Source organism: Larus michahellis, chromosome 1 (genome assembly GCF_964199755.1).
Source record: "Larus michahellis chromosome 1, bLarMic1.1, whole genome shotgun sequence".
Lineage (NCBI taxonomy): Eukaryota > Metazoa > Chordata > Aves > Charadriiformes > Laridae > Larus > Larus michahellis.
In genome coordinates, this window is record NC_133896.1 from 70,076,760 (window position 1) to 70,085,680 (window position 8,921).

An 8,921-nucleotide genomic window follows, 5' to 3' on the forward strand; every position below is an offset into this window, starting at 1 on the left:
ATGAAGCTAATATCACTGCAGATAGGAAACCAGACTATCGTAACACAGGGGATGAAGAAGAAATTTCACCAATGTTTTTCTGTTTGGGGAAAAGATGAAACACGCCAAAGAATTTCCTTCTGTTGTAGGATAGCCTAAAGATACTTTCCATGCTGGGAACCTGCAGAATGACTTACACACAACGAATGACTTTTACACAACCGTCTGGCAGACCCCGCAGAGGCTTTTTGCTGATCTCCCCCTCTCCCCGCCGCCCCCTTCCTGCGTGGAATTCGGCCAGACGCCGCGGCCCCAGCCAGTCGCAATCTCCTTTGCAGGTGTAGAGGCGAGGGAAGGCACGGCGCGGGGAACAAACCTGCGGATTCGTGGGGAGCGCCATTGTCCAGGCCGTATTGAAAATAGATGGGCAAGTGTTCAACTTGTACGGTGTTGGCTGCAGCGAGCCTGGGGATTTAAGATTAACTGCTTGATACTGGAATTTCCACCCTCATTGAAAACAGACACCACCGTATCCATAGAGTTTCGGGGAGAAAACTGGACAAAGCAAGCCCAATTTCTCTCTTTATTTTAAGGCGCGTGCAGCTACAGTGAGAAACAGCAGAATTGTTCCTCATTTAGGATCATAAAAATGTGAGGTTAATCCAGAGGAATACACAGCAAATGAGAGAAACAAAAGGTCCATGCTCCTCCGTTCTTCATGCTACTGACAACGCATGAAAAAGAAAAAAATAAATCCCAAATGGGGAAACTATTTATTTGCTGCTTAGGTAAAATTATAAAAAACTTTTTGCATAAAGGCAAAAAGTCCTATCTAAAAGACAATCTCAAGAAGTAAGCATAGAGATTCTTCTAGTCCCAATGTCATTTGTAGTCTGATTGGGAGTTTCTTTGGGGTGCGTCTGTTTTTAAAGTATTCTGCTTAAATGTGTTGTCCTTTGTGCCATAAAAGGTGTTTTTTATTTTTTTTCAGACCATTTTCATTAGAAACTAGGTGAATGTAGTTGTTGTAAACTCAGGTGTAATATTTCAGTAGTAAATCTATGAACAACATAACGGCCTCAAAACTGGTGCAATATGTTGGGGAGATTCTATAAACTTCCAAATTAACGAGGAAACTACCTCTGCTATCAAAAAATTAACTTTGGGCAAGCCCTCTGATGTGCTTAAGTTTGTTTTTCTCACAGACACACCCCTGGAAAATGAAATGTAAAATAAAATTATTTTTAAAATCTCCTCTCTGCCCATAGGATTTGGAACATTAAGAAGTGATTAGTAAATTCCTTTATTGGAGAGCTTGTGCTTGATTAGTACAAACTGGTCTAGCAACCTGGTCTGGTGGGAGGTGTCCCTGCCCATGGCAGGGGGGTTGGAAGTAGATGATCTTTAAGGTCCCTTCTCACCCGACCCATTTTATGACTCTATGATTCTATGCAATTACAGAAGCTAGTTGCGTTTTCTTTAATAACCTTTCTAGGGAAGGTTGGTTCAGGCAAACAAAGTAAAGCAGACCGGAGAGCTACCCATGATCTCAACCCAAAAAGGAAGGAGGAACCCAGTGTGTCCGTAACCCTCTCCTCGCAGAAACCAAACTCCAGACTCAGTTCTGAACCAGAGGGAAAAAGTCTGGACTGCTCCTGGCTGACTCATACCCTTTATCCCAGGTACGGAGCCAAAGCAGCACAGAGCATTCCCAGAAGCCTCATTTCTGCCCAAGAAATGATTCTTCTGAAGAGCCTGAGGATACGACAGAGAATATATCAGGTGAGAACAAGGTGTCTGTCAGAGTGCAGTCCTGAACTCCACGGAGACTCCCAGCGACTGTGATAGATAAGAGTGTCTCAAAGAGCCATCGTGAATCACTTTGCTGAGGTTATATGAGGGACCGCTCTGTACTGCAGAAAAGTGGGGCGTCTTAAAAGAAAAAGAAAAGGCACAATTATTTGCTTGTGGTCCTTGTGGCACCTGCACCCCCAAGTCAGAGAATGTGGAGTCACACCTCCTGGATGTGCTGTTCTGTGTTTTGCTTAATTCGGAGCTTGCAGCGCTAAATACCCACTTTCCCTGTTTGTCCCCTAATCTAGCTGCCAGGGGTTATCAGATTTTTATTCCTTGTTACTAATTATCGTTACATCCAGAAGGAAGATTATTTGAGTGAGCTGACTAGGATAAATGAACCAGCTGTTTATCCTGATCCCAAAACTCTTCAGCCTGAAGCTGCCACCATTGATGACTTGCAAACTTGCCATCCAGCCATTCCAGTTACTAATGCATCAATTACAAGCCGTGGAAATTTATGTCTAGGATTAAGGTTGAATGCGTGACGATAAAAAGCCTTCCAGTAAGACAATTGTGACATTATAAATTATCTGGCAGTTCCTTTCTGCACGGTCCTTTGTGGATCGCAATCAGCTAGTGAGGTAACGGAGAGGACTTTCTCCCACTGGAGCCATGGTGAGTGTTGCCATTTACTTCAGAAGGAATAGAATTAGATCCAAATCCTTAATTTGCGCATTACTCCATCTCTGCACTGGGAGCTGGTTGGCTGACACTTGGATTTGGAAGTCAAGGACCCTGTCCTGGTAGAAACCTGAGGCATAAAGAAAGCCATATGGGAACCACTGACATCATGTAGGCAAAGCTCAGCACATTTGTGATTACTAGATTTCGGTCTGTCCCCTCTGAAGAGCTACGCTGTGTTTGATGGATGAGACTCTAATTGAATTTAAGCAAATAAATTGCAGCTTACGAAGCAAACTCGAACGTTGTTATGCATTTTGATGCCTCCATATTCCTATCTTATGGAGACAAAAATGAAATAAGACACAGACAATCAATCTTTTTGTATCTACACTCTGCTCTTTATAGGGAAGCATGACAGATGTTTTTTATTACAATTGTATGTTTATTGGGAGAGAGGTAGAGCATTAAACCTCAGATATTTCATTTTCCTTATACCTCACATTCATGAGAAAAGAAAGAGGGCAGGCAGAAAGAAAAATATATAACTGAAAAAAAAAATCATCTGTTTTGCCGGAATTTATAGAAGTTTCTGGTTTTTCTTTTTCCTTCTAGGGTTTTGAACTATACTTCTCCAGTGGAGGAGGGGGAACAATCTTGACCATACGGCTTCAGAATTCTTGAGTCAAGCATCTAAAATCAAGACATTTCTCTAATAATCATGAGGTGTTGACAAAAAAGTTGCTGACATTTTTATTTGGGTTTGGGGCCTGTAGATTTCATATTTCCTAGCAGAAATGTCAGAGGGAGAGGCTTTCTTCTTCTAACAAATTATGAGGATTTGGTGCATTCACAAGACTATAGCCAATTAAGGTTTCAAGAAATGTATCAAATATCATTACCACAACAGGAAAATCACTAGATGGGCCACAATTACTTTGTAAACTGTATTTTTATCGTTAATTGTGATGAATTTTAATTTTGAAAATAGTAGTCCCAGTTCCTGTTTTAAAGGACAGAAGGGCCTGGTTCAGCTGTCTGACCTGTGTAGAGATGTGTAGGTCATCTGAAATTCTGCATTTGCTTATGTGGGAAAAAAATCCCCATCATTTCAGCACACATTTGCTTAGTTCTGGTTGCATAATTATTTCATTAGCTGAGGGAAGTAATTAATAATGCTGATGACAATTTTTGGTTACATAGCTCTTGCCACAGACCTCAAAATCATCTACGAGCGTTAATGACTCTGTAGAGACAAGCTTTGTTGTACAGAAGGAACAGCCAAGGCTCAGATAATACTGAAAAACCTCACAGTAAGTTGTGACTTTATTAAAGCCTAAAATCATAGAATTTAAAATCTGGGAGATCAGAAAAAAAAAACCACCAATAAATGCATATACAATAACTCTCTTTCTGTGTGTACATGTATAGTTTTAAATGCATTTTAGGTGCATCTCATGAGTTTTGGGTGGAAGAACATGACTCGTTATTTCTGGTCACACACTCCATTGGCAAAGATGAAGAGGCTCAGTAACACCGGGAAGCTGCATCCAGTGCCCATGGAAGTAGGGCTATGGTGGGACCCAGGAACCCAAGTTTCCAGTGTCGTGCCCTGACCGTTACAACACCTTGTACAAAAATGGGACACTGCCTCTGAATTTTATTTCATACAGAGTCACAGTTGTGGTCCTGGGAGTTACGACTGAGAAGGTTATGGCATGATTGAAAAGCTGCATATATAGTCACAAATGCAATTAGACTCAACAAGCTTTTTCTTTCCGAAGGAAGGTGCCCATGAGATAGTTTCATTTCCACACAGTTTTTCAGATCAACATATGTAATGTCCAAGCTCATAATTGCTTAAGTCTGTGAGAGATGTGGCAGATCTACAGCTGCATTACTTGAAGCTATGATTTTGCCTTAAGGCACCCCAAAACCCTGCAGTAATACCAGCATTTAAAGCACACATGCTACCATATCAAGGAGGACCTTGCCTGAGATTACGACAAGTCCAGTCAGGGAAGGCTAATAACAATGAAAAGGGAGACTAAATCCTACTTTTATTACGATCATCAGTCAGCCAGTGGTGGATTTCGTACTACGGTGGTCACAACTGTTTGCCGAGATACGCTGCTGCAAGGAGAAGCCCACCTACCATAGGAGACCTTATGCAGCCCTCCTGGAGCACACAGAAATATGGTTGAAGGCCTCCTGATGCAGTCTGATGCTGAGCAAGCTACTGTCGGATGTTGAATAAAAATCTGCCTAGAAAAAGCAATTAAACCCACAAAGCTCATCAGGTGGAATGTAATGGCTTCTTGATAGTTTACTACCATACTACACTACAGTATGAGGCAAAGTGAGAACACAAATACAAGCAAACAGAACACGTGCTTTAAAAGGCAGGGTTCAATCACTTGCGTTGAATTTTGCCCAAACTCCATGCACGTTACAGAAATCACTGCAGAGAAATAGGTGGCATAGTGAGAGAACACAATACAAATGGTGTGCCAGCCAACACACACTTCTGAAGCAATTTTGGAACCTATATTATGGATGCCTGGGATAATTTTCTATTTTAATTGCCTCACACATTCATCCCATTCCTGATTTCTAGGATCTTGCCTCAAAGACCTGTGAACCTCTTGTGAGATGTTTCTGCTTCTCAGACAGCTTTAAGTAAATTGAAGGAGCTGAGGACAATGACTCCACACCCTAACTCACTAAAATAGCCCCCAAACTATACTCTCTGTGTATCAACAAAGGGGGAAGCATCTTGTACCATTTACAGCGTATCACTGTTCTTGTGTGCCATTCTCCTTCCTCCACCATGTGAAGAGTTTTGGATTTTAAACTAATTCTTCTAATTGCTATTTTGTACCACCAGCTTGTTAACATCTCTCAGGGTCCCTCACCTTGGAAGCTGACTGAAGATGTGTGTATTCAGAAAGAAATATTTTTCCCTTTTACTAAATAAATAAATAAGCAAAGGTTTTTCAGACAGTGCTGAAGGATGTCCTTCCAGAGGTCTGAAAGTCCTTTTGTACTCCAAAATAATCCTGTGTGGTAAAGAGGGGATGAGAGATTTCAGAGTACATCCACCATATGCGCATTTTACTTGGGAGAAACGCGGCAAATAAGTGGTTTTTAACCCAAAGGCTTATGAACGTTCATAGTGTTTGGCGCCCTCTCTCTCCTCGATGCAGCACTGGGGAGGTGGCATCGCCAGCTGTGTGACACACATCTCAGGAATTACTGAATAGAAATGGCTGGCGCATGGAAAAAGCATTCAGGAAAACTCCTGGCTGGAGGTCAGAGTTGGATGGTGGAGGGGTCTTTGAGAGCACCATCCCCATAACGGGTTGTCCTACCATCAGCTTGTTCAGCTTTTTTCAGCTGTAACTGGAGAAGTGACACCAGGATCCCACCGCATGCTCCACCTCTGTGACTCTTGGGCATCAGGTTGCCTTCAGGCAAGGGAAGTTTTGCTTTAACTGGGTGTCTGTTTGCCAAAACTCAGTTCTCCCTCCCCAGAAGTGTTCCTCCTTCATCCCCAGCCCTGTGCTTCCAACTGAGCCTCCCAGCCTGGCAAGCATGGTGCTGCCGTGGCTGGGGACTGTCGGAAAGTTTTGTACTAACCCAGCAATGTCTCTGGACATGTCAGACGCTGTCTGGACTTGTTTTGGCCTGCTTGGAACAGCATTCTAGCTTGTTTAGCTGTAACAGCAATTTTCTAGTGTCCAGGTGACTATTGCCTAATTTGCTTAACTTCTGCATAGCTCCAGAGCTGAGCAAAATCACATGGCAGAATCATATGTTATAACCATATGGCATAATAATTTTTGTACAGATAATAGTAATGAGCTGATGGTTTGTAGATTACGACACATTTATAAGCCTAGTATAATGATGTAGGAGGACAGCAGAAGCCTCCAAAGTGGGGACACGGGATGCAGCCCAGAGAAGTACAGGCATAGAATACCATCACCCCCAGGATGCAGAGAGGCAGTGAAAAGGAAGATAACACTGGAGAATAGGGGGAGATTTGTGAGGCTGGTTTTCTTCTATAACGATTTTTGACCATTTTATTAGTAGGACTTATTTTATCTTAATTAGATAATTTGTACTGTGAATATTTGTGTATTGTAACTGTACTACTACTAATTAGCAGTGTGTTGTACATTAGAATGTTAAGATTTTATTTAGGGATGAGATGCCATCCAGCGGGACCTTGACAGGTTGGAGAGGTGGGCCCATGCCAACCTCATGAAGTTCAACAAGACCAAGTGTAAGGTCCTCCATCTGGGTCGGGGCAATCCCAAGCACCGATATAGGCTGGGCGGTGACTGGCTTGAGAGCAGCCCTGAAGGAAAGGACTTGGGGGTGCTGGTGGACAAGAAGCTCAATATGAGCCACCAGTGTGCACTAGCAGCCCAGAAAGCCAATCGTACCCTGGGCTGCACGAGGAGAAGCGTGCCAGTAGATCGAGGGAGGTGGTTCTCCTCCTCTACTCCACTCTCATGAGACCCCACCTGGAGTACTGCGTCCAGTTCTGGAGCCCCTACTACAAGAGAGATATGGATGTGCTGGAGCGTGTCCAGAGAAGGGCCACGAGGATGATCAGAGGGCTGGAGCACCTCTCCTATGAGGACAGACTGAGAGAGTTGGGGTTGTTCAGTCTGGAGAAAAGAAGGCTCCGAGCAGACCTTATAGTGGCCTACCAGTATCTTAAGGGGGCCTACAAGAAAGCTGATGAGGGACTTTTTAGGATGTCGGGTAATGGTAGGACTAGAGGGAATGGATTAAAACTAGAGATGGGTTGATTCAGACTGAACGTTAGGAAGAAGTTCTTCACCATGAGGGTGTTGAGACACTGGAACAGGTTGCCCAGAGAGGTGATGGAAGCCCCATCCCTGGAGGTTTTTAAGGCCAGGCTGGACGGGGCTCTGAGCAACCTGATCCAGTGGGAGATGTCCCTGCCCATGGCAGGGGGGTTGGAACTAGATGATCTTTAAGGTCCCTTTCAACCCTAACAATTCTATGATTCTATGATTCTCCTCTCTTTCTCCATTCTTCCTCCTTTTGATGTGACGCCCCAACATTTTTCCACCCCTTTATAAGTAGGTGCACTCATCAGCACCCACTGACACAGTGATGCCTGGGTCAAAAGCCTTTTTGTCCTTCCTAATGGCAGTAAGATGCCAGGCATTTGACCCCTCTAGTGCCAGAGGTCCAAAAAACAGAGGTGAGTTCTTCAAGACCAAAAGACCCTGACCTCGTGTCCTGGTTTCAGCTGGGACAGAGTTAATTTTCTTTCTAGTGGTTGTTGTGTTTCAGATTTGGTATGAAAGGAATGTCAATAATACATATTGTTTTAGTTGTTGCCAGGCGATGTTTATAGCTTTCAAGGACTTTTTTCCAGCTTCCCTTAGAAGCTGAGAAGAAGCCTAGACAGAACAATGGAAGGGCCCGTGAAATATTCCCTACCATAGACTTTCATGCTCAGTATATCAATGGGGTTAGCCAGGGGGCGGGTACACGTGATCACTGCTCAGGATGGTGCCAATTCACCAGGCGGTGAGAGTGACTTGTGTCGTTATTACTATTGTTATTATTGTTGTTGTTATTATTCTTATTTTCCTTTTCTGACATTGTTCTATTAATGTCTGTCTTTACCTCAACCCACAAGTTTTTTTTCCTCTCCCCTCCTTTTCTCCCTCTTCTCCCTACCCTTCTTAGGGCAGGGGGGAGGGTGGGGGGAGCGAGCAGCTGTGTGGTCCCAGCTGCCGGCTGGGGTTAAACCATGTCACCTGCCCATCACTGACACACCATGAACGTGAGACTTGTAGAGCTGATTCCTCTCCTACCCCACTATGAAGCAAGGCAGCACCAGGACCTCTCCCTCCCTCCGTGACCCCATACAAGAGACACAAGGGGGCGACAAGGGGAAGGGGTGCAGGGTGGGGAAAAGCCATCCTGCCAGGCTGCAGGTGACAGGGATCAGTGGAAAGGTTCCCATGCATGGTGGTCCATTCCCACCTCTGCACCCAACCACCACCAAGAGCAGGAGAAACCTAAGCTGCCTTCCCTCCTGACCCTTCACAGGGGAGCTTTTCAATGAGCTGAAGGAAGAAATTGAGCTTACAGGCAATCATAATCACCCTGTTTGTTTACAGAAAAATTTCCCCACATCTTTTGTGGTTTCGATTTTCAAAAGGGTGAGATTTTCAAGGCTGGGACTTGTCCTCACATATATGTGTATACAGTACCTAGCACGGCCAGGGCTTCGTGCTGAGAAGAGACTCTGTATCCTAATGAATCAGGCAAAATAATAACAAAAATAATGTCAGTCCTTCCCCTTTACACGATCCTGTGTTAAAAGAATAAGCAAGCACTTGGCCAAGAGAAGAATTTCTTCTTCCTCTGGAGTGGTGTCAGCCAGCAGAATTCACTGCTCCAAGGGG